Below are 25,121 nucleotides of genomic sequence, written 5' to 3'. Positions count from 1 at the left end.
TTCATTCTTTCAACAAATAACTGTCAAACACCTTCCTAGTCCGTTCCTGAGCCCTGTGACCTCAGGATGGCTGTAATATAAAACCTAATAAAAACTAAAGGAGCTATTTTTGCTAATCTTTTTAGGATGCAAAGAATGCAGCTTGTTTGTGGCATGAATATTGGTGCCAAAGGCAGTAGTATTGGCACCAGGACGCTTAACACCTTTGAAGCCCTTGAAAGTGGTCTTTGGGCCTTGGAGGCCTCCTTGCACACATCAGCAGTTGCGACAATGGTAGCAGTGCATTTGGTGGGCGGTGGTGACCTGGCCTGGAGGACTGTCAGCAAGGAGAATGGTAAACATCTTTTGGCAGTGGAAAGAACTGTTCTTGGAGCAAACATGAGACATCCCTGCAGGCTGGCCTCAGTGGAAATAGAGGATAAAACCTCCAGTGGAGGAAGGGAAATGCTATTTCGTAGCTATGGTTGTTACTCTGTGTAACATATGTTTCACATAGAAGAACACTGAGTCCTTAAGAGAATCTATGACTTTCTTTTTTTTCATCTTGGCAATGTTTTTAAAAAACTACATGTTGCTTCTTGTGATAAGGGTAAGGTAATATGCCGGCAGCGAACATGGTAGACTCAAAGATCAAACCTCAAACATCTGATTTCCTTTTTTAAAATAAAAAGCAGCAAGATTATCACAGGCTTCAGGATACAAGGTTTAAAAAAAAATCACAGCACACATTCCTAATTTTTTTTTCTCTCTCAAAACATTCCTATAAAATGGAACAACATTGCTGATGAGCTGTTCTTTGGCACAGGCAAGCAGCTTATTGCAAAGGAAAAAGAACTTTGGAAGCAGTCACTCCTTTCATGACAGAATTTTGAGAGATTGATGCCTTTTTCATTCATTTCTGCAATGCATATCAGCTCGATTTTCAGTTACTTCTGGAAATCCCAAATTGAATTTGTCTGTTGTTCTTCCCAAAACATGTTTGGGAGTTTGAAGACCACACATCTCTGTTAAACCTAAGGAATTCACCTAAGTAACCAAAATTTTCCAACAAGAGCCAAGTAATTGCTTCACTGCATTTAACTCAGTATTTTATGACACCTGATGAGCAACATGGTGTGTGGTATGTTACTATTCCAGCCAGAGAGCAGTATCTTGCAGATTTCCAATTTTATGGTGGGGCCATTTTTTCTTGCTTGCTATTTATTTGGAACCAACTTTTTGAGCTCAAGCAAACTGAAAGTGTCACTTTATTTTGATCACTCAATTATAACCAACCCAGAGTATCCACAGTGAAATGTGAGTTAGGGGGTGGGGGCAAAGATCAGGAGATTTGAATTCTAACCAGCCATGTTTTCCTGGACAAGTCAGTTCCCACTATGGGGCTCCGTTTCATTATTAGTAAAATTGGAGGTAGGGCAAATTGGCTCGAAATTCTGTAATTAGTCCAGAGTTCTGAATTCTTTTACCTCTAGATTATGAGAACTCTCCCTGAAGAATCTTAATGATAGGTTAAATCTTCAAAAGAGAAAAACTCACCTTGAGAGAGTTCTCAGAGGCTATTGATGTTATAGATTTCTTCTTTATAGAGAGTTGGGGTAATTTTCTGTGTACCTTTGGGTACAGGTGACTGATATTGTTACCAGCCAATCAAAAGTTTGTTTCTAAAGTAATTTAATGGAATTTAGTTTTCTGGAATACAAATTAATAACAGGAATATGAAACATTTATTGAATTCTGTTTTCATAATATTGCTTTCCTCTTTTCCTCTCTTTCTGACTCTTGCTTGTCCTATTCCCCTCAACCCTCTTTACACATGGTTTTATACTTGGGTTATCAAATTAATCCCAAATAAAGCTCTTGTCACATTACCTTCCTCCTCAAAAACCTTCATAGTTCTCTGTTTACTACAATATAAAATACAAGCTCCTTACGGTGCACAAGGTCTTGTACCATCTGACCCAACCTAGCTTCCCATTTTTGTGGCCCTACTATTTTTACCATACAACCTTCCAAGCTTCCTATTCTCTTCACATGCCCAGAAGTGTTCTCATTCTGTGCATTTATCCAGCTGATTCTTGCTTTCTCTTTCTACCTATTCTTAAAGTTTAAGGCCAGGATTCTGCTCCCAGCTTTTCTGGGTCTCTTTCGACTGCAGCAACCTATCTTTTTCTGAACTTCTGTGGTAACCTATCTGCATTTCTCTCATAGCAGTTATCAGTTTCCTGTATATCATAGATATTTATGTTCTTATCTTCCTTACTACATAATCAGTTTTGTGAAGTCAGAAGCAATATCTGTTCCATATTGGTGCCCTTGAAAGTACCTTGAACATAGCAGTTCCTTCACAAATGTTTGTTCAATGAATAAATGATGTCAGAGATACCATGGAAATATGAACTTATCTGAACTCTTTCAACAAAATTAGAACCAATCACAGGGTGTTTTTTTAAATTAAAAATTCATCTATCTATCTATCTATCTATCTATCTATCTATCTATCTATCTATCTCAGCTTATGTCTGATTTTAATGAGGAAAATTAGGAAGAAAAGAGAAAGATACAATAACTTAAACTATAGGCTTAGCAAGTAATTGGTATTCAGTTCCCTTCCTTCAAGCATTGTGCTATAGTCAGCTTTCAAAAGTAGTTTAGGTCCACATTAGTTTGTGTACTGTGATGCTCAAATATTTGTTGAAGCTGACGTAACTCTTTGAGAAATATCAACACTAACTCTGTAGATGGTACATAGACGTTTTACTCCAGTGAGATGAAGCGCCGTTACTTGTGGGGCATTGAGAAAAGTCATGACTTTGTTTTTTTCTGGGGGAGAAGGGGGAACAAAGAGTAACTACTCGATGGAACCATATAAAGGAATGTATTAATACGTACTACAACACGGATGAAGCTTGAAAACATTATTTTAAGTGAAAGAAGCCAGATTCAAAGGGCCACACATTATGTGATTACATTTATTTGAAACTTCCAGAACAGGCAAATCCATACAGACAGAAAGTATATTCTTGGTTGGCAGATGCTGGGAGAAAGGGGAAATGAAATGAGAGTGATTGCTAATGGATATGGGTTTCTTTTTGAGGTGATGTAGAGAGACTCTTCTCTGGTGTGATGACCACTGTTTGTCCCATGATTTGGACCTGGGCTAGAACAGAAGTTGCTATCCACAAACTCCCATAGAGATTATCCAATCACAATTGATGTTTATTCTGACATAAACCAGCACACCTACCTTGCCTCTTGCTATGTGCTGGTTCCTGGAACAGGTCATTGTCCTTACCTGGTCAAATACATAAAGTAATTTTCATTCTTGGCAGCATTCATGTGCTAGTACCTGTGACTGTCTGCCACCCACCCCCACCCTTACCCTGTATAATTCTCTGGCCCCTAAAAGCAGTGCTGGGATCCATTTCATCTTTCAGCTCCCCAAGATATGCCTCAAATATAAATTTCCATTAAGAAATTCTATTAATTACTGAACCAGAGTGGCCAGCCTCTTTCCTCAGTCTTTTCCTGCCCTCTGCTTACAGAGGGAGTTTTTCAGTCTCAGGGCTTTTCCTGGAGTCTCCATGTACTAACAGGTGATGAAATGTTTGGAATTAGATAGTGGCTATGTTTGCACAACTTTGTGAATACACTAAGTTGTATATTTTAACATAGCGAACATTATTATATGTGAATTATATCTCGATTTAAAAAATACCAATTGAAGATTCCACATGACAAAGAAGTTTTCCAGAGGTTTTATTCAGCCAACATTGAACTGTAGAGAGATAGTAGTTGTTGAGAAGCACAGTATCCAATGCACTTGCCCTTAATGGTCACTGTATTTTATGGTAACTGAGCAGAGATCTGCTAAATGCTTCTTTCCCCTTTGTCTGAGTTGAATATGAAAGCCCGTAGTTGCTATGTTCCAGTGAAATAAAACCTATTATTTGTGTGTTGGCTTATAATTTTTCAAGCACTTTCATCCTCAGTAACTCATTTGATTCTCATGTTTTATTTCCAAACATACTTATATTTTATACCTGTTTATAATTGTTCATCCATCATGAAAATGGAAAAATTCCAGTTCTTATAAATGTAATAGGTTTCTCTTGGGTGTCTTTGCTGACCTTTTATTAGTTTCAACTTTCCTCTTTCTAATATATTTTACCCACATATGTCCAGTTCTCCTGACTTCATATTTTTGAATTCTGAATCTTTATTCTCAAGATGGTGATTTATTCATCTTTCCCCTTCCTCTGATTAAGATCCATAGGGTTTTTTCTTCCTTTCTCCTAATCTTGGCTAAGTGACTTCAAAAATATTTGGTTGTAACCTATGCAATGGAACCATAAAAAGAAAATTGCTGCACCATCTTGAACATTTTATTATAGAACCATTGTCAAAATATTTTATATTTCTGTTTTATAGTATATTTCATATAAACTATACTTAATTATATTTTTTCTTTTATTTCCTGTAGCCTCTCATTTTTTAATATTCAGATTTATTATTTGTTTATTTTTTTATAAATATATATCTCCTTTAAGAGTTCTTTGATAATTTCCTATCATACTATTTAGGTCCTCAGTCTATACTTCATTGATGATCCCTCGTTATATTCTCTGGAAAGATATCCCTCTTCTATATTTACAGATCACTTTTCTTTAGCATGATCTGCCGTTTCATCTTGGGCAGATGGAATCTGAAGCTTGCTAGCCAATTGTAGCATTTTCTTCCTTTTTAGAGTGCCTGCTTATTCTATACTTTACATCTTCAGTGCTATTGTTTTCCTCTTTATGTCTTATATTTTATTTTATTGGCATCCATACCTGCTTGTCTTACTCATTCTTTATTTGTTTAAACACCCACATTTCTTTTATGGCCAAATGATGTCATTATAACTATAATTGCATAACAATACCCACTTTCATAGCTTCCCCCTAAGTTTCTTGGATTTGGCCTACATTTTCTTGAGAGAGGGTCTATATGCTATAACAAAGATCTGTAGTCAAATGTAGCTTTAACTAGCTCCCTTCTTTCCTCAATTTTTTTTTTCCTGGAGAGTGGGGATTTGATTCAGATACCTATGTAATACCCTCACCTATTTCAGCAGTTAATCTGCTCTTCATAGTCTTAAAGAGAAAATCATCATTGGTCCATGAACAAGACTGTTCTTTATCTAAACAGAACAAACAGTCTTCCTGTCACCTTCATTTGGTGTCTTAACCTTTCTCTCTCTGGGCCCTTTTATTTGCTTACCTGTACCACTTGATAACATGTCTGAGTTCTTCATTAGATTGTAAGTTCTTTTGAAGACAAAAACCAGATTATACTCATTTTTGCTACCTTCCACATGCCCCCCCCAACCAAACCCACCACAGTATCCAACACTTAGCACAGTATATTATACATAATAATGTTTCGGCAAAATATTCGTGAACCATATTTAGCAAATATTTTGTTTTCCTTAAGTTCATCAGTTAGCTATGTCTCACTTCTTGCCATGGCATTGGAACTTTGGTTTTCTCTTTTGCCAGTTTTTCTAACAATATTTCTGCAAAGCTGTATTATTACAGGCACAGGTTGCCTTCTGGGATGATGGAAATGTCTTGGAACTAGTTAGAGGAGATGGTTGTTCAACATAGTGAGCGTACTAAATGCAGCTGAACTGTACATTTAAAAAAAATGAATGGTTAATTTGTAGTATGTGAATTTTACCTCAATTAAAAAAAATGCATTACTATGAGTTAGTGATGCAAAGAAACCTCCAGTTTTATTAATAGTCTTCCTTATTTTTAAAATGCCGCTAACACTTTTCTTTCATGGACTTGGTTATTTTACCTTCCTCCCACATTCCATTGAAAACAACAGCAGAAAGTCAGTCCAGACAATTGTGTAAAAGTTTGTGAAACTCATCAGTGAGACCATCAACATTTGGTCACAATTTATTTTTTCGCTATAATTTCTACTAGTAAGTCATTCTTTTTTTGACCTTTTAATGATATTCTATTAGCGCCCATTCTTTCTCTTCCCTTTTTTCAGTACCTTTTCTTGCTCTTGAATCAATTCCATAAAGAATTTTGCCTTACCTCAGTGGTGACCTGTCTTCTTGAGACTTAATAAAGAAGATAGTACTTCCAGAGGACTTTAGTCATTTTGGGATTACTTATTTCTCATACAGATCTAATCATTCTTACTCCTTTTTATTTTTTATAGGGAGCTGTAGCAAATCAACATCCAGAAACAGAAAGGAGAAAATTTTCCTCCCTGTGGGTTTTTGGAGTTAGATAGCTTCAGTTCAGATTCCGGTTCTGTCAGGTACTAGCTGTGTGATCTTGGGTCAGTCATTTGGGCAAGTCATTTTTTTCACGTGAAACTGTGGAAACAATAGTAACAACCTGCTAAGGTCCTTGTGAAGATTGATTAAGATAATGAATAGAAATATCTTTTGGGGGAACACACATGCATGTATATGGGTTTCTGTGTGCACACTTATCCTTCTTCTAGCTCTCCCCTAGCATCAGAAACAACTTAACCATCTTTACTACAAAAATTGAGCTACAATTGCTTCCTTTGCTCCCTGTTTGGGAGCAGGGGCAGAGGAGGGGGAGGAGAGGTGGGAGCCAGTGGCTCTTTCTCCCATCTTCTCTGTATATAAACAAATGCTAGTCAAGGAAGCACCCAGGTGGAAAAAGTAAGCATTGACTATATTCCTCTTCGTGATCTTTATTTTTTGATAGCAGGTTTTTTCATTGCACACAATGTCACAGGGAACCTGATATTGTGCAGAAATTTGGTTGTAACTGCCATATCCCTTTATTCTAGGGGAAGGGGAGGGAAAGCCTTGAACCGTAGAAGAAAGTTATTCCACATCTCAAATAAGAAAATAGAAATTTGCTTGTGCAATCTTTCTGATTTGTTTTTAGAATAAAGGTGAAATTTCCCAATCTGTTATCAAGGGGTAGCAAGGGTCAGGGAAAGAGCTCTGGATTAGGAATCAAGAGACGCAGGTCCTGACCCTGCCACTAACTGAGTGACCTTGGACAGGCCACTTCTAGCTGGGTCTATTTATTCACCTGGAAAATATAAGCAATGTATCTAGCCCCTACCTGTTTTTACTCAGGAATTGCTTTCCAAAGAACGGCTCCACCTCCCAGGAATTTAAACTATATTCTTCCCATTTTGTGTGGTATATTAAGAAATGGTTTTAGGTGAAAAAAAGTTTTTAGCAGTATTTTAATAGAAATATATTAAGATAATTTTAATAAAACCATTAATATATAAGCAGAATCCTACATTTCCTATTGTGACAGCATTGGGTTAGAAAACACTGAGTCATATTATCTCCATATCAATGTTTTATTTAGAACATATTTTTTCAAAGAAAAAGTTTTATTTAATAAAATTTGGCACTATAATTGATTGGTTGAGTTTCACTTTGACCCTGATATTATAGGGAAAATCATAAATTTGGATAATATGGAGTGGACTCTGAGGATACAATTAAGTCTTGTTCAAAAACCATACAAAGTACATCAGTATATATTCTTACAAAATATAGATTAAGGTTGTTTTTTATTTTTATTTTTTTGTAGAGATATATAATTCTTGGTGCTCGTTCTACATAGAGATTGGATGAATCGTTAAACAGAAACCTGAGCAGAGCCTCGCCAAGCCTGCAAATCTGGACATCAGGTAAGAGTTAGAGGAAAGCTGGAGTTCACTGAGGAGTTCTGCCCAGGCCCATCAAATACCTATGAGCAAGCCCCCTCTGATCCCATCTGCTTAGTGCAGGGCTGACTTATAGATAACAGCCAGGATGCCTTCCCTCAGGACACCTCTCTGAAGCAGGGAGATAGAGAACATTCGTTGACATTTTATAGATTTACAAACAAATAAATCAAAGAATTAAGTGGCAGCTCCATTTATGCAGTCATACCCGTTCTCCTTGACTAATGTATCCTAAGCAGTATTTGAATTATAAAAGCAGTGATTGTCAATGTAGATTCTCCCTTACTTAGAGAAGCCTGTTAAAAAAACTGTTGTTTGCTTCAGGGCTTTCTGTTCAAAAGTCCCTGTTATCACGTGAAATGTCAGATGAGATATTATTTTGCTATTGACCTTTCAGGCTCTAAGTTAATGATAGTTTGCTAGGTATGATAGCATGCTCAGAGAACTATTAACTGGTTCTGACTGGGAAGAATTCAGTTTAAAAATGTATAAGGTAATTTCGATGTCCCATTCTTGACATTCATTGGGTTGTTTTAATATTTAGTTTCTTGTTTTGATTATTTTATTTATCCTTTATTGTTTAAGTGCTTTGTAAATGACCACCATCCCTAGCAAGAATTCTCAAAGACCAGTAGAGCATACATATTCAGAGATCTCAGAAATGTGGTTTATATTCAAGAGCTCAGCTTTTTTTTTTTTTTTTTTTCAGAAAAAATCACCTCAACTGAGGTCGATGGAAAGAGACACATTTCAATTATAATATTGTTCTATCTAGGAAAAAAATAAATGAGGGAGAGTAAATGGAAATTTGGCATAGCATAGGGTAAAGTTACGGCAGCTATTTCATTTTGGTTAAAATCCTACACGTTACAAAATTAGCTTGGGAATCTACCTTGACAATAGACTTAAGAAATTGAGGTTAGCATACCTCAATTCTATTCAGCATTTTTTTTGACCTAGGCTTTTTTTTCTTTTCTTTTTTTTTTTTTTTAAGAATGGTACAATAGTATAAAAGATTCAGTATATGTATTATCCTCTGTTGATGTAGGAAACATTCAAACCCGTAGAGAATTTTTATAAGGGTTTATTTGAGCTAAATTAATGATATGCCACGGAGCAAGATCTTGAATGCTCCAAAGAATAACAATGTTGTAGCTTCTTTTATGCATTTGAAATTAAGTAGAGACATAAAGAGATTGGAGAAAGCAAGGGGGGTATAGGATTACGAAATAGTTAACAAGTTTATGTACTCTCTTGAGGGTTGATACCCACTTCCTGTGGCATTGCTTCTGGTATTTCAAAGGTGTGTTAACCTTGATGCCCAAGAACAATGAACAGAGCTGAGTTAAAACCTTCCACTAAAGAAATTACTGTCCTGGAGCGTGACCACCCACCACGACCTACCCAGTTAAGAATTTATGATCAGATCACCCTGTGTGGTTACTTTCCATAGAACCCTTTTTTCTGTCCATACTTCCCAGCCCACAGGCAACCACTATTAGTAGTTTCTTGGATATCTAAATATTTTCTGTGCATATGTAAGTAGAGATAGATGATTTTATACAAATATTAGTATGTAATAGATAATACTTTATAACTTGTTCTTTTCACTTAGAAATATATCTGGAAGATCATTTCATTTCAGCATATGTAAATCTATCTTTTAAGGCTGATTTCTGTTGACTTACATCATGTAGTATCATTTCTTTAGCATTTGATCCTCTTATAACCTAGTATGATAAACTTTTATAAATACGCCATTGCAGATATGCTCAGAAAGAATGTATGCTCTCCACCTGTTGGAGCAGGTTCTCTCTTTGCACGTGCACTCGCGTGCGCGCGCGCACACACACACACACACACACACACACCATCTGTCAAATCAAGCTTGTTAATTGAATTGTACAAATCTATATTTGAGTAATTCTTGGTCACTCGGTCTATCGATTTCTGATAAAGTTTTATTAAAATTTCTCATATGATTTTTGTGCTGATTGTCCTCCACTTGCCTTACTGGATCCATTTTTTGCCCTTTTCTGCCTTCTCTTGCTGTCTGGTTTTTATTTTGGTTTGGTCTGTGGGTTTGGCTCATCTCCTTGCTGCACCAGTGGTATTTCGTCCTCTAGGGCAAGAACAGCTCCAGTAGTAGTGCTTCCTCCCTTCTCACTGTTACTAATTCTATGATTTCTCACTATCCCCTCTTATTTCTTCAACCCTGTGTACACCTCTGTAAATAATCCATTCATTCCTTCTCTTCAGTTAAATCTTCCCAAGCATGACATCTATTTCCTGTCAAGACTCTAACTGAATTTTCCATTCTTCTGATAATTCAGTCACTTTTAATTTTATCAATTTCAAGGCTATATTATCAAGTACTGTATGCATAAGCTTGTGATTGACATATCTCCTTGAAGAATTGTTCCTTTTGTATATTAATGGGTTTTGTTTAAGTATCGTTTTGTCTCACCGGTCTTCTTTAATTTTATATTTACCTGGGATAGTTTTTTCTTTCAATCTCATATTTTTCAACCTTTAGATGTTGTTTTGTTTTGAAGTGTTAATCCTTAAGAAAGTTTATAATTTGATTTTTTAATCCAATCTGATAAAAAGGTGAATTTTATCCATTTGCATTTATTGTTATTACTGATATTTTTGTTCCTAATTCTGCTGTCTTACTTTGAGTTTTCTGTTTATCATCTTTTCTAGTTTAATCATAGATTGTATTTTTATCCTTTAAATTTTAATTTGCTTAATGATGATTTTCCCTGAAGTATGAAATTGTTTAACGTTTCCATTGTCTTGCCTGACAAGAAATGGACCATAACACATTTTAACTCACCACCGAATAGCTATCCCTATATTTCTTATTATATAGAATTTTAATTCCATGTTTTTGACATAAAAATAGATTTAGTCTTTATAGCTAATAATGAAAATGTATTCACTAATATGTTTTATCAGTTTCGTGGTGGCAGCTCAGGGTCTTAGTCCAGCAAAACTCCCTGAATAAACTGATGACTGGTCAGTTCCTTGTGGCAAGACTCTACCTGATTCCTATGGCCTTCTTATGTAGGCAGCTTTGTTTAAGCTGTGACCCCAGACAACATTCAGGGTGGCAAATTCATGGGTGCTGTTTTCCTTTGAAAAAACCTCATTCCTGCCCTGGTGTCCCCTGTTCCTTGCCCCAAATGCTAAACAACTCTGCGCACCCTGGACCTGGAGTAGCCACTTTGTGTTTCTAGTACATTTCTGGGATGTGGAAGTGTTTACCATATTTTGAAGTGCAAATATCTATTCAGATATCCTCTTTTTGTATTTTATATTATTGACATGTATTGTTTCAAAGTGCCTCAAAGTGTAAACTTATGATGCTGTCTTGACCAGAAGTTAAATCCCAAAGTTTGTATTGAGTACCTTGCCATAAGCGGCAGAGAACACTCATAAAAATGTGTGTCTCTCTCTTTAAAGAGCTTATAATTTCCTGAGTGATATGACTTACATGCATACATAAAACACTTTTAAAAATACAAGACAATAATATTCAAGTATCAAAACATGCGATGTTTCTGCAGGTGTAAAAAGAAAAAAGAGCCTCACAACAGTTGGTGAGGCTGGGGAGGACTGTTTCAATGCTCTCGGTGTATTTGGAGGGGAAGGGGAGCAAGACGATGATGATATATGTGTTAAATAACACCCGTGCTGGTGCATACATCCACACATACGGAAAAACATTTTGTTAAATATTCTCTCCTATAACCACTCCTCTTCGGGGAACTCAAGAGAATATCTAAATATGCACCTTTCAAAATCATGATTCATTTACTTTTAACATTCTCTAATACATAATTAATTGCCAAACCCTTCTCACCTGCTGGGAATGTCATGAGTAGGAGCCACCCACACTATTAATATAATCTAATCATTTTGAAAATCCAAAATAAAGTGATTATTTCAGTTATGAATAATTGATATAAACTGATAGTTTTCTCTTTTTTTTTTTTTTCAGGTATTTGGTAAACAGTTCTAACAAAGTTAGAGCAAAATCAATCACATTTGGTTTATCATCATACTATATAACAGGCTCTTTGGAAAAGGTTTCAGACTGCCTTTTAATCATTGGGGTGACAGTGAAATTCTCATTCCTGGTTCCTTCTCTGTCCTAATCTGCATTTTCCCTGTTGTTGACTCTAGTAAACTTCCCTTCAGTTTGGGGACATTACACAGCTGTCAGTGAATTGGTCTGATCTGAGAGATTATAGATTTAGGTGTGGGAATGGTGTTGTTACTGGGTCGTGCTGAATCTGGACCCCAACCATCCAGAAGTAATCACATTTTTCCCTGAACTCATAATTTATCCACCCCCTCTGGTGGCCTTTTAAAGGATGAATACCCTAAATTATAACTTTTGACCCCTCTAAACTCATGTCTCATTCATTTTTGAATTCATCAAAAATATTAGCAGAGTACTTAAATGGCACAAAGAAGCCATTTAATGAATATATGGCTGACTATGTAAGGGTCAGATTAGCAGGTGTATGTGGACTGACCCTGTCAACCCCGTACTATATTACTCCTTCCTCTTTAGCCTTGTCTCTTTCTATTCATGTCATGTACTTCTTTTCTGCTTTTCCTTGTAATAATAACAATATCATCACAAGTGACACAGAGAGGCTAACTAACTCATCTGAGGACACACAACTAATAAGACACAGAACCAGGGTTTAAACCAAGACAGTTTGACTGTTGATTTCATGCTCGTAACCTTATACCATTCTTGGCGTAGTATCAGACATCTGAGAGCACAATAAACACCCATCTTCTTGCTGTTAGACTTCAGGCCAATTATCTTGTGGGAGGAACTCCGACACCAGATCCACTGTGAAATTACTCTAGAATAAGGCTTATTTCTATTCTACTTTCTGGTGGCCAATCCAGCAGTCTTTTAGAGAGAAAGAAACAGTCACAATATTACATAGTACAGTCAACATCAATTAATTAAAATTAGAATGAGCATCTAATGCGATCCACATCAGCAAATGTCAAGAACAACTGTTTTAATTATATCACCGTCAGTTGCTTTTAAGAAAAAGTGGAAATGCCTTGTTATTTTTCTGAGGAAGTCTTTCAATCTTGATATATTTTTTAATCTTATTAAAATACCAGGCTGTATTTCTGACTTCACCTCTAACCCTAATACTTTTAGCAGAGAGTTATCAGTGCTGACAAAAAAGAGAAGAGGTGGTAGTAATCTAAAATGACATGCTAAGTGAAATAAGCCAGACAGAAAAAGTTGAAAATGACATGGTATCACTTATATGTAGTATATAAACCTAAAATCAATAAACAGGACACACAAACTGAGATTCATGGACATGGGCAATAGACTAGTGGGGATGAGAGAGTGGGGGTAGGGGGGTAGGCGGAGCAAAAGGAGTCAAATATGTGGTGACAGAAAGAAATCTAAACATGGGCAGTGAACACACAATGCAATATATATATTTTATATATATATATATATATATATATATATATATATATATATATATGCCTTACTTTCGAATTGTATACTTGAAACTTACTGGATTTCATTAACCAATGTCACTATCATACATACACACATACATATATACATACATACATCTGTAAAAACAATCAATAAAATGACAAATTACTAAGATACAATTTCTTTTGACTTTGGAATGCAATCAGAGACTCCACTCATTGACAGCACTCTTGGCCTGACTGATGAAGAGTTTTCAGCTTCATTGGGTAGCAGAAAGGAATAGAGTATAGAAAGTCCACTCAATAACTGAGGATCAAAAGTATGTTATATTATAGAAACACATATGCTTAATTTTAATAACACTAATACTTTTCATCTGTGATTCTTAAAACATGTTTAATTATATACTAGGCATTTTTATTTTCTTTACATGGGCTTTAAGTGTATTTGAATTCATTCAATAAATATTGAGTGCCTACTAGTGCCAGGAACTGTTCTTAGTGCTTAGGATACATCTATGAACGAAATAAAGATACCTGCAGGAACTTTATGTTCTAGCTTTAGAGTAACAATGTAGTGTTTTTGGTATTGGAACTCACATTTTAAATTTATTAATTGAAGGCTTGCGTGTTTGATATACACAAGTAACAAATTTTTAGCACAGTTGCAAATCACCAGGCACTTTTCATTTTCGAGTTCATTTCAGTAATACATGCAATGGTCCCAATGTATAGAATGGCCTTGCCTTGGGATAATCTGAACCTAGTCTTAGGAGACCCCATCATCACCCCAGAGATCATCAAGAAACCAAGTTAATCAGAACTGTGGTTCTAAATTTCTTTATTACTAAGGACTCTTTTGAATTATATACCCTATATAATTACATACCCTATATAATGTAATGCTTAAACAAATTCCACTTACTAAGTAATACAGATTTGTTTCCCCTTGCATATATACCACTTCTGCTATTTCTGTAGTAGATACCAGAAAATCTCCAGCAGCCAGTAGTGCAGGAGGAATATAGACCTAAAGGACAGATTAAGCTCAGTACCCTGACACTTATGCCTGTCTGCCATCCCAGGAGCCCTAGTTTGGGTCTATTAAAGTATATATGTGTAGCAGGGAAGCCTGCAGAGATAGATGATGGTGTTAGAAGTCTTTTTTTTTCTTTCCTTTGAAGCTACCCCTTCATGAGAAACACAATATAATAAGTGTATTAGTTTCCTAGAGCTGCCATAACAAATGACTACAAATTTGGTGGCTTAAAACAATAGAAATTTATTCTTTCACAGTTCTGGAGTCCTAGACTGTGCTCCCTCCATAAGCTCTTGGGGAGAATCCTCCTTTCCTCTTCCAGCTTCTGGTTGTTCCAGGTGTTACTTGGCTTGTGGCTGTATAACTCTAGTCTCTGCCTCTGTCCTCACATGGCCTTCTCTCCATCTATGTTTTCTCCTCTGCTGTCTCTTATAAGGACACTCGTCATTGGATTTAGGGCCTACATAGCTAACCAAGGATGATTACACTGCAATATCCTTAACTTAATTACATTTGCAGATATCTTTTTTCTAAATAAGGTCACATTCACAGTTCCAGGAGTTATTACTTGAACATATCTTTTAGAGGGCTACCCATTCAACCCAGTGCAATTGGGTAGGCAAAAAAAAAAAAAGCTATCGAAGCTAGAATCAAAATATTTGGTGAAGATTTTCAAATTCTCCCTGCTTCTCCAACTCCCCATTCTTTGCTCTCGTTTGAGGTATCTGGCTACTGCTTCAGCTCCTAATTGAATGTTGCCACTGGACTTAAGATCTGCTCTTAGGTGCAAGATCTGGTTCCTCATTTCGATTCTCATCTTATCTTAACCCTTGGAATAGATCTTGGTATCTCCTTGCATGAATGACTTCTACTGATTCTATAGCCCATCCATGATGCCATCTACTATACTTAACATGGCTTGCTCCCATTGCCTAGTCTTGTTACCAATAGAACATATCCATAATATTTCAGTTGGCCAAGTCCTTGTTGTATAAGGGCATGACCCAATCACCCTCCAAGCGTTCACCAGATAGCCTCAGTGGAGCTAGAAACCACTGCCTCCCTAGCGTTGTGCTTATAAAAATTTATAACCCAGGAGTAATGTGGAGCTATATTCTTATGGTGATGGGAAATTGGTATTTGCCAATGCCTCCATATTCAATGGTTTCCTTTTAGCCCAGAGTGCTTTTCACCCAAAAGAACTGGTGCTGAGTGCTTGGGATTTATCTTATAAAAAACTGAATTTCAGAAATAGTTTGAAATACACCCACCTTGTTTTTTCCTTGTCCAGACTCTGCATTTCATTTTGTTTATTTTTTGTTTTCTCAGTGATGTTCTTTTTTTCTCCCTTCAAAATGAACCAATTACAATTTTCCATTTGAAAATAAATGTCATCATACTTTATTCCCTGTTTCTAGCTCATTTATTTTTCTAAATGACTCAGCTCTTAGCTGAGAACTTTGTTAGCAGCTCCAGAGTATGATGCACTGTAATTTTCCTTGAAGGTGAAAAATGAAAAGTATAGGAGCAAGTCTAGCTTTTGGCCTCAGGTTCATACTCTAGAATCCTAAAATTTGAGTGTATTATGTGACTTTGATCTACATGCTGACCTTCCCCCTACCAAAAGCTATCCGGAGATTTCATATATCAATCACTACTGTAACTTTTGTGCCGTAAAGACAAGAGCAACAAATGCAAGTATAGTGAAAGTAACTTGTTATTCAAATATTTAAGTTTACAGTCTTGCTTTATATTACTGCCTTATAAAGCAATAATACGTCTTTATAAGACATCGGATAACTAAATAAGTGTAGCGATGTCAATTTGATCAAAACATCAAATTACTACCAGAATGAGATTACAAGATATTTTTTGCAGAGTGCTTATGTGAATATCATCACAATATATGTATTAAATTAACCAGGCCTCCAAATTTAGGCATCCTACCTAGTTCAGTAGAATGAGCACTAGATTGACATTAAAGTACCCCTAAAATCAATTGAAGTTTCTTTACCTTTGGCTTGTAAATATAAGAAGAAAAAGAGTAAGGCATGGCCATTCGACTCTATAATATTTAATTTGAAGACTTCTTGGCTGCAGGGCTACTTTTTATTTTCTAATGAACTATTCATGGGGCAGTTCATCTATAGCTTCTCACTGCTGTCAGCCCCACACTGCATACCCTAACTTTTCCCAAATACATTTATCTATCTATCTATCTATCTATCTATCTATCTATCTATCTATCTATCTATCTATTTAGTGGCCCAATCAAACAATAGTGACCAAGTACATGAACAATTCAAATATATTCTGTTATTTTTTGCATATTTATTCAGATAGCTTTAATGCTTCTTTTCTAAAGTTAAGTTACCTAATCATCTAGATGATTTCAGAGGATAATAAAGAGCTTTAAAATAGTGATGAGAACACTATAAAGATGATCACGTTAAGAACTAAGATTCTTCTGCCCAAAGAAAGGGAAACTTATCTGCAGTGGGGATGAACTTTTTGCAGTCAGCTTCAACTGTTTGAAAGATTACTTTATAGATAATGAGTTTGTTTCTTATCCCCTAAAATTACAAAAAGAAAGTATTCATGAAGGAATTATGTTAGATACAGGTAGAGAGATCTATTAAGATACTAGTCGCATAGTTGCCTTCTCTAAAGAAGAAAAGATCCCGATCTGCTACAGCTATCCAAGAGTCAGAAAAGTGAATGCTCACTTCACCGCTCATCGCATCCATCAGCTTTCTAGAGTTTAAATACCTCCTTAATAAATTTATAACCTCCTTTAGTTTCTTCTTTCAACCTCTTTTAATTCTTGCAGCAAGAACATATTAATGCTGAATAGAAGCTCCTCTGTGCATTTAGATTTATTTCCTTTTTCCTCTGGGAAGGGAGGACAGATGATCACCACCCCATGTGACATCCCTCGAACATTAAATCCCTATACTATTGTCTCCCCCCCCCCCAACCTTCACTGGATGTATTTCTCAAAGCCTTAATTATTGTTCTTGCCTCTCTGATTTCATGGTGAACGGCAATTCTGATGTGCCCTGACCCTGGGAAGTAGAAAACTCTTGGCTTTATCTTTGCATTAAGAATTTAAATGCAATGGAATGTATAAGCAGAAATAGGTCATTTTTCCTTTGCAGTTCACCAACTGAAAGATTTCTTTTCATAAGAAACCGTATATCAATTTTCTATTGAAAATTCATTTTTATAAAGCATGAAAAAATTTAATCTCAAGCTCTGTAGCTGTCACATAGATGAATGGCTCTTCTATTTAAAACAAATAAAAGGACTGGGTATCATTTTCTCCTTGGTAAACTGTCGGTCTTCTCTTAATAAATCTGGCATGTTACAGATGGCTGGAGTAGCTTCTCATTGTCAGGAACTGGTGCAAACAGTTATTTCTCTACTTATGGCTTATAGTCCTATTGCTTAGGACTGAAGGATATCCTGAGTAATTCTCTGCATAGTATTTGATGCAGAGAATTGAATAAATTGCTGTTTTACATTTGTTTTAAAATTATTTTTATTAGGCGAAATTCATATAACAAAAGTAGCCACTTTACAGGGAGCGATTCAGTGGCATATAGTTTATTCACAATATTGTGCAACCACCATCCATATCAAGTTCCAAAATATTTTTATTGCCCCATAAAGAAATTCTATACCTAACTACCTTCATGTTCTAACAACCATCAGTCTGCTTTCTTTCTTTATAAATTTACCTGTTAGGATATTTGATATAAATGGACTCATACAGTGTATGACCTTTCTTATCTGGCTTCTTTCACTTAACACATATTCAAAGTTAACCTACATTGTACCATGTATCAGTAGTCAACTCTTTTTTTTTTTTTTATAACTGAGTAATATTCTATTGTATGTGTATTACCACAGTTTGTTTATCCATATCTTCATTGATGGGTTATTGTGGATACTGCTTCTACGAACATGCATGTACAAGTATTTGAGTACCTGTTTTTAGTTCTTTTGGTTATATTCCCAGGAGTGGAATTGCTGGGTCATACAGTAGTTCTATGTTTAACCTGTTGAGGAGCTATTTTCTTACATTTACTTCTGAAAGGGAAAACCCACAGCATTAATGAAATGAACTTGTCTTAACAGGAGAAGCACACAGCCCCCTGAACCTCTGAGGAGAATTCTCTGAAGAATCAAAGGGCACATAGCTGACTGACCTCTGCTCCTGGACAGACAGAACTAAAATAACTCTGAACAATAGTAAGCACAGTCTTCATAAAATACCAGGGGAAAAAAATATCAAATCAGCCCCAAATTCCAGGTAAGTTTTTGCCCTATGTTTTCTTGGAGATGCTTTAATCAATGCAGATCTATTGCCCTTTGGCTATATTGCTAAATAATTAACCTCAGCCCAATTAAAAGAATTGCTTTAAAGGAAGAAGCCCATTCTGACAGGGTATTCTGAGAAAACCCTGAAAAACAGTCTAAGGTTGCCAGAAGTCAGGTTTGTGCCTCTTTCTGTCAGCAAAAGGATCCACACTTTGACTAATTTTAAGCAAAGTAATTGGTTAATTATCATTTGACTAATTTTAGCAAATTAATTACCATTTAATTATCACATAGGAAGACATCTGCCTATTATCCCCCAAACTGTTACTCTGTTGTGGATAAATTGGTACAAAGACTAACTTCATTTGCCTACTGTAGAAAAAGACTGGACTTTTAAAAGTCTGTGCCTATGTTCAGTTTTCTGAGTGTCCCCACTGGCATTTCCTTTTGTGACATTGATACTGAAGATATAGTGGGGCACTGAATGATATACATCCCGCAGTACCAATGAAAGGCAATGCTAGACTGTCTGACCTCATGATACAGGAAACAGTTCACCATTTCTGTAACCTCATGATTCACCCAGCTGTTCTGGTCATGGTATGCAATGAAATTACAACTATAACAGAGTTAAGAGGGAATAAATTAGAAACAAATACCTTACTCTTTATTAGAAGTTTTGTTCAAGTCAGTATAGTTGAGATAATGTACTCAAAGAGTGCACCTAGAAAATAAGCTCATTTGTCATTGATCTCGCGATGTTGTAATTCAGTTACTCCCTCAGAATTACAAAGTCATTATAGTCTGAGTGGCATAAAGTAAATTCCCAGAGAGTAAATCCTTAGAGAACCTTGTGTAGCCAGAGTCAGAGGTACTGCTCCTTGGCTGTTAATCCACTATGTCTATAATAGTTCAGCCCTGATCCCTGACATTATGCTGCTTGAGTCACATGCTCTTGGAGATTACTTCAAGTTTAAGTAAAAAGGTCAAAAGAGGACAGGGAGGAGGACAGCTTGGGGTGCTGCAGATGCACTCTCTTGTTGGATGGCATAGGAACAGATTAAGAACAGACTACGTGGGGTCTCCTTCCAAGAAAAATAGTTCTCCTTAGGCAGAGGCTCACAACTTCCTGAGAAGAGTTTTAATGATCATGCCTATGGAGAAACAAAATGTCCCTTAAGTGGGATTTTTGGCACAGTCATAAATAATTGGTTGCAGCAGACTGTAGAGAGCCTGATACTTCAGGCTTCAACCATATTCAGGAGGATTTGGTTCATAGAAGAATTTATGTTAAAACCTAAAGTCTCAATCTCTCCTTATCCCAGATTTATCATCTTGAGGTACTAAGATAATTGACCCCTAAAATTTGATTAATATTTTTCAAGAACAGAAGAAATCATTCTTTGTATGAGTCAATATTCCTTTCTCAGTAAATTATTTCTTGAGATATTATAAAACTCTTAATATATCATGCTACTCTTGATATATATTTTTAAATCTTGAGAAATACATCTGACACAAGTTAATAACTCATAGCAGTATTTTTAGATGATGGATGGGTTCACTGCTGACATAAACTGAGTCCAGGCTCCACATTATATTAGAGATTGTCAGGTGATGTCCTTTCAGCTGGCACACAGAGCCATTCCTTCTTGCCAAAGAGGAGAGCAAGCTCTTGGTAACATGCAAGGCTCGTATGACTAATTAAAATTGCTGTAACCCCTAATGAAATTGTAAGTTTCATTAAACCAAAATAGGAATCAGGGCATCACATCAACCTTATAAAAGCTCCAAGAACTATTCAGTACAGGGAAAATGAATTGCAGAACCTCAATGAAAACAAAAGTCTATAGGTGTCAAAACCCACCTAATCCTATATTCTAACCTCAGCAGAAGTACCAAGGCAGTTTTGTGTAAGGGAAGCCTGGTTTCTACAGTATCAATCTCTAAAGGTTAGGATATCTTTCAATTTCCATTAGCAAACTACTATCAATCCACTAGACATAGGGTTACCTGACCCTTTAGAAGCCATTTCTGTAAACTATGTATTCCCAGCTTCCCAGTCTACAACTCCAATAGAGTTGTTTCATTTTATACTAAAATTATGACAGCATTTTCTCCTAGCAGCTCATTTGATGGAAATTCAGTTTTCTCAAAGTGCTTTCAACTAATCTGAAACTTGTTTGTACTATCTTATAGATAAAGCTCTAAAGGAGAGCGTTCCCATGCAACCCCTCTGGCCTTCTCAACTCATTTCTTTAAACTTCAGGTCAGTTCTGCTATCATGAGCTCAGTTCTCTCCACTGATGCCTACCATTGGCCTACTTCAGCTTCGGGAAAGAGAACTTTTTTCCTTGGTCCAAAGAAAACATCCTGATAATGCCTCCTGCTTGTTGATGGGGCTAGAATGCAGATACAACACCTTTCTGGGGTAGAGGGTTCCTTACTCCAGGATTTCAAATGCTAGTTGTTTCCCTCTCTGAGCTTCTATTGTCTCTGCTGTCATCTTGACAAAAACAGAAGCTTAATGTTGCTGCTATTCTGAGGAGATCTCACTACCAGTATGAGGCTTCTCAAAGCCTCTACATACCTCAATGTGCAGGGCCAAATAGATCCCTACTCCAGAGAGAGGTAGAAGCTCCTTCTTCCACAGTCTATAGTTTCCATTTATTTCCTACATGGGATTTATCCATTCCCCAGGATGACTGATAGTGGGAACATTCATTCTCTAAAAGAAAAAGCCTACATCCATTCAATCATTGAGCTCAACAGGTGCCCCTTAGCCCCATAATATAATCTTAAAATGATGTAACGTTGGCCTATTTTCCAAAATTAGGGGTAGACTCTTTTATCCATGGTCACTTTTTTACGTTTGTATTTTCTACTCTTACTATTTTTTAGGTACAGAGATCTTTAGGTGCATTAATGTGTCAGTCAGGGTCTAGCATGAGTGTGGAAACTGTTGACATACTCCATGTTGTAGGTGATTGAGGGAAGTTAACAAAGGCACTATTTATAAAGTATGGACAAGGTTTATAGAAATCAGCAAGGGTAATGAAATATCTGAAGTTAGGAACAATGGGAAGTATCTACTGCCCATAAGTCTAAAGTGGGAAAGGTAGGATGCATTTCTCAGAACTCAGAAAGAGTTTGGCCAGAGCTATCTGACAGGAGTTGGTAGCCTTCAGTGGGCAGAGTCAGCCAACCCTGCACACCTTAGTAGAGAGGAAACTGGGGAGTAGATACCTAAACCTCACTCCCCTCCAAAATGCCTCTTACCACCACCCAAAACCAATGCTAGACAGAGGGCACGGGAGTTTGTTAATGCAGTCCACATAGGTCAGCCTCCCAGGACCAGATCAGGGCAGAAAATGATAAAAATTAGATCTAAAGAGGCAAAAGAAGGTATTTAGCAATTGTGAAACTCAACAGCTTTAGATTTTTTCTCTAAATTTATGTCTTAAAATTTTTAAGAAATATTCTAACATTAGTGTAAGGATTCTTCTATCAGTAGATTCACCTGATCTTTCCTGCTTGATTTTAAAAACCTTAACCATATACCTTCTAAGTCATTGCTTTCCCAAAGCTAAAATCCCTAATCATTTTTGTTGGTCTCTAGTCAGCAGCAGCTCTTTCTTTTCAAACATTTTATTCTATTTCTCTGCATTTCTTATGATTTCTTTAGGTTTAAGGTGCAACAACTAAAATTGTATACTTTGTCCTAGAAGCATGCAATCTAATGTAAGAATACAAAATATGCTAATTCAATAATGAGAATTTTAAGAATAATAAAGCTAAAATAAAATTTAGAGAAATAGAAATTACAGAAGTATTAGAAATTAAAACAATTTAGATGTAATTAGGAATTATTAGGAATCAATATAACGTAGACCATAAATAAACTCATAGCAGGCCTTGGGGTAGAAGCTTGCATAAATTTTAATATTTCTGACAGCTTGAAATTGATTCAGTTGGGGAGAGTATTTTGTCAAATCTTTCATATTTTTTGAGATGGAGTAGCTGTTAATTTTTTAATGTTAATATAAAAATGAAATTCTAGCAACTCTTATCACATTGTTCTTTTTAGTTTAAATACTTGTGTACATATTTAGTTTGTGCACAGAGTTCCTAGAGTGCAGCTAAAATTGTGACATTATATGAAAGAACATAAGTTTGTTTTATTAATACAATCCAGAATATTTTTAATAGTTTCTTTCAAATCTGGAATGTACTACTATTTCAGAACTCAGTAAGAACCCTGCTTTGAACTTCCCTCTAGAGGTAGTACATCATCAGTGAGCTAAAGGCCTAAGACCATGCGATCAGCAAGAGACACCGGAAGACGCCCAGCTGGGGCGGGCAGCTGCTAGGAGTGGCTGTTCTCTTGGCAGGACTCACCGATTCGCCTTGTTCCTGGGAGTAGCCATTGCAAAGGTCAGACTCTGAAAAACCACATTGCTTAGAGTTTACCAACCCTCTCCACTATCCTCACATGATTCACCGTGATGTCTTGAGCGGGTGGGGCTGGGTGGGACTCTTGGTTTTTCAATTTATCTTTCCCTCGGGAAATCCAGACTGGACTGGAAGTCCAGAAACTCTGGATTACCTCCATAGGCACCAACAGGGAAACACTGAATGGAAAAGAGGACTACATGTCCATGTCATCGTCTACAGTAGATTCTTCTCCATCAGAGCTCATTTTGAACTCTCCCACATTATATGCATAAATTTTTGCTGCTGTACATTCACAGAGCTTTCTCCCAGCAAACTTCTGTGGCCACAATAAGATAAAAATCAGCTCACATGTTTTCTTATTATTGCCACAATATTCAGTGACTAAGTTTAAAATGACTTGTGAAATTTCCTGCTGAGTTCTGCTTCCTAAGGCTAATGCCATTTTCAATAAAGGCCTCCCAGTTAACCAACTGTCCATGGGTAACCTTTCTAGCCTCAGTCTCTACCAACTGCCAACTGAGGGGGTTAGATTCAAGAAGCTCAAAGTCCCTGCCAGCTTAAACATTCTAACATCTGCTCAAGGCTCTGCATAGCTCACCTAATGCACTGGGTTTATGCATTAATGAGTTTGAAGCTCACTTTTCTTTGAGGCAAAATGGTTGGTGTGATGTGATCTGGTCATGTCCCTTGAAAGCTTTCCATAGGATGTGACTGCTCTGCACACCTTCACAACAGAAGGCCTTGAATTAAAGTCACAATCGTTGAGCTGATTTTGATCCCCCAAAAACTGTTTTGTCTTAAGAATGTTTTCCTCATTAAAAAAGTCATATTTATTACAGAAAATGTAGACAATTTATAAAGAGGAAATAAGATTCATTTAAACTCTAATTTCTCATTATTAATACATGCGTCCTTACAATAATTTTTCTTTGTGTGTATAGTCGTATTTTTTAAATGTTGTATAGAATTAGAATCACATTTTTCAAACTTATTTTTTTTTAGCTTGCTTTCCCCTCCCCCTGTAATGATAAATGATTAACATTTTCCTTTGTCATTATGTAACATCTAATAGTGTGGACTTTGGAGCTAGCCTGTCTGGATTTGATTCCTGGCTCCGTCCCTGGGTGTCTCTTGAGTATGTCCTTTAACTGAAATAGGTACTTCAGATTCCTCATCAGTAAAATGGAGATAATAAGGGTTCCTGTTTAACAGAGTTTTTGTGAATATTTAAGTGAGTCAACATTTGCCAACTACTTAGAACGGTGCCTGGCAGGTAGTATGGGCTTTAAGAACTAGCTATACTAACTATGTTTACTACTACATTTTCTTTTACAATGTCATTTTAAAGACTAGAGAGCATTTGATTGTTTGAGATGTAACATAATATATTTCATCAGAGTCCCATTATTGAATAGTTAAGAGTGTTTTACTTTTTTGATATTATGAACAATAGTGCAACAGATATCCTTCTTCCATTGCATTTGTAACAGGACAGACTATGCACCAGGTAGGAAACAAATAAAATAATGGGAAATGGAAGGACCATATTTTACCTTCTTGTTTTTGAGCTTGGTTGGAAGAGCAGAGAGGACTTCAGTACCTCACTTTTGCCTGAAAGGCTGCTGCTCAGAAACCTTTCAGGCTGTATGGCACCACCCACTGATGGTCGTTCCCATACTGAATCATCAGTAATCCTATTCTCAGATTCCAGTGGGGAAGGGTCCCTGGACAGCCATGTCATTAACTTCTAATTCTTCATACCCCACCTGTCATAGAACGACTCAGCCTTATTACTCCAGAGAAGTCTTGGGGGACACTCAGTGAACTTAATGAGTCCCCGTACCTCCATCTTTTCCAAGCTGGTGTGTATGAAGGTTCTGTTAGAGATTCAGGCTCGATTCCTGTGGCCTCCCTCTAACGCTGCTGGGGAGAAAGGGAAGGGGCCTTCTTCTGGGTCCTAATCTCTTGTTCTTAGTTATGGGAATGGTTATGATGCATTCTGGTAGAATGGAAACAGTATCTTCTCTACAGATTGAAGAAATTATAGACTTAGAGGTATTACATGACTTCA

The 25,121-nt window shown here is 36.5% G+C and overlaps 1 long non-coding RNA gene across 1 annotated transcript; it reads left to right on the top strand.

Moving 5' to 3' along the window:
* The first annotated feature begins 7,117 nt into the window (after positions 1 to 7,117).
* Positions 7,118 to 23,104, top strand: LOC107518320. Its single transcript, XR_004952206.1, has 3 exons — positions 7,118 to 7,695; positions 18,413 to 18,587; positions 22,875 to 23,104. It is a non-coding gene; the product is annotated as an uncharacterized LOC107518320 (long non-coding RNA).
* Positions 23,105 to 25,121: the final 2,017 nt, after the last annotated feature.

The sequence above is a fragment of the Rousettus aegyptiacus genome, unplaced genomic scaffold (genome assembly GCF_014176215.1).
Source record: "Rousettus aegyptiacus isolate mRouAeg1 unplaced genomic scaffold, mRouAeg1.p scaffold_m13_p_7, whole genome shotgun sequence".
NCBI lineage: Eukaryota > Metazoa > Chordata > Mammalia > Chiroptera > Pteropodidae > Rousettus > Rousettus aegyptiacus.
The sequence above is the reverse complement of the archived record's forward strand: the minus strand, read 5'-3'. Positions and strand labels throughout refer to the sequence as shown.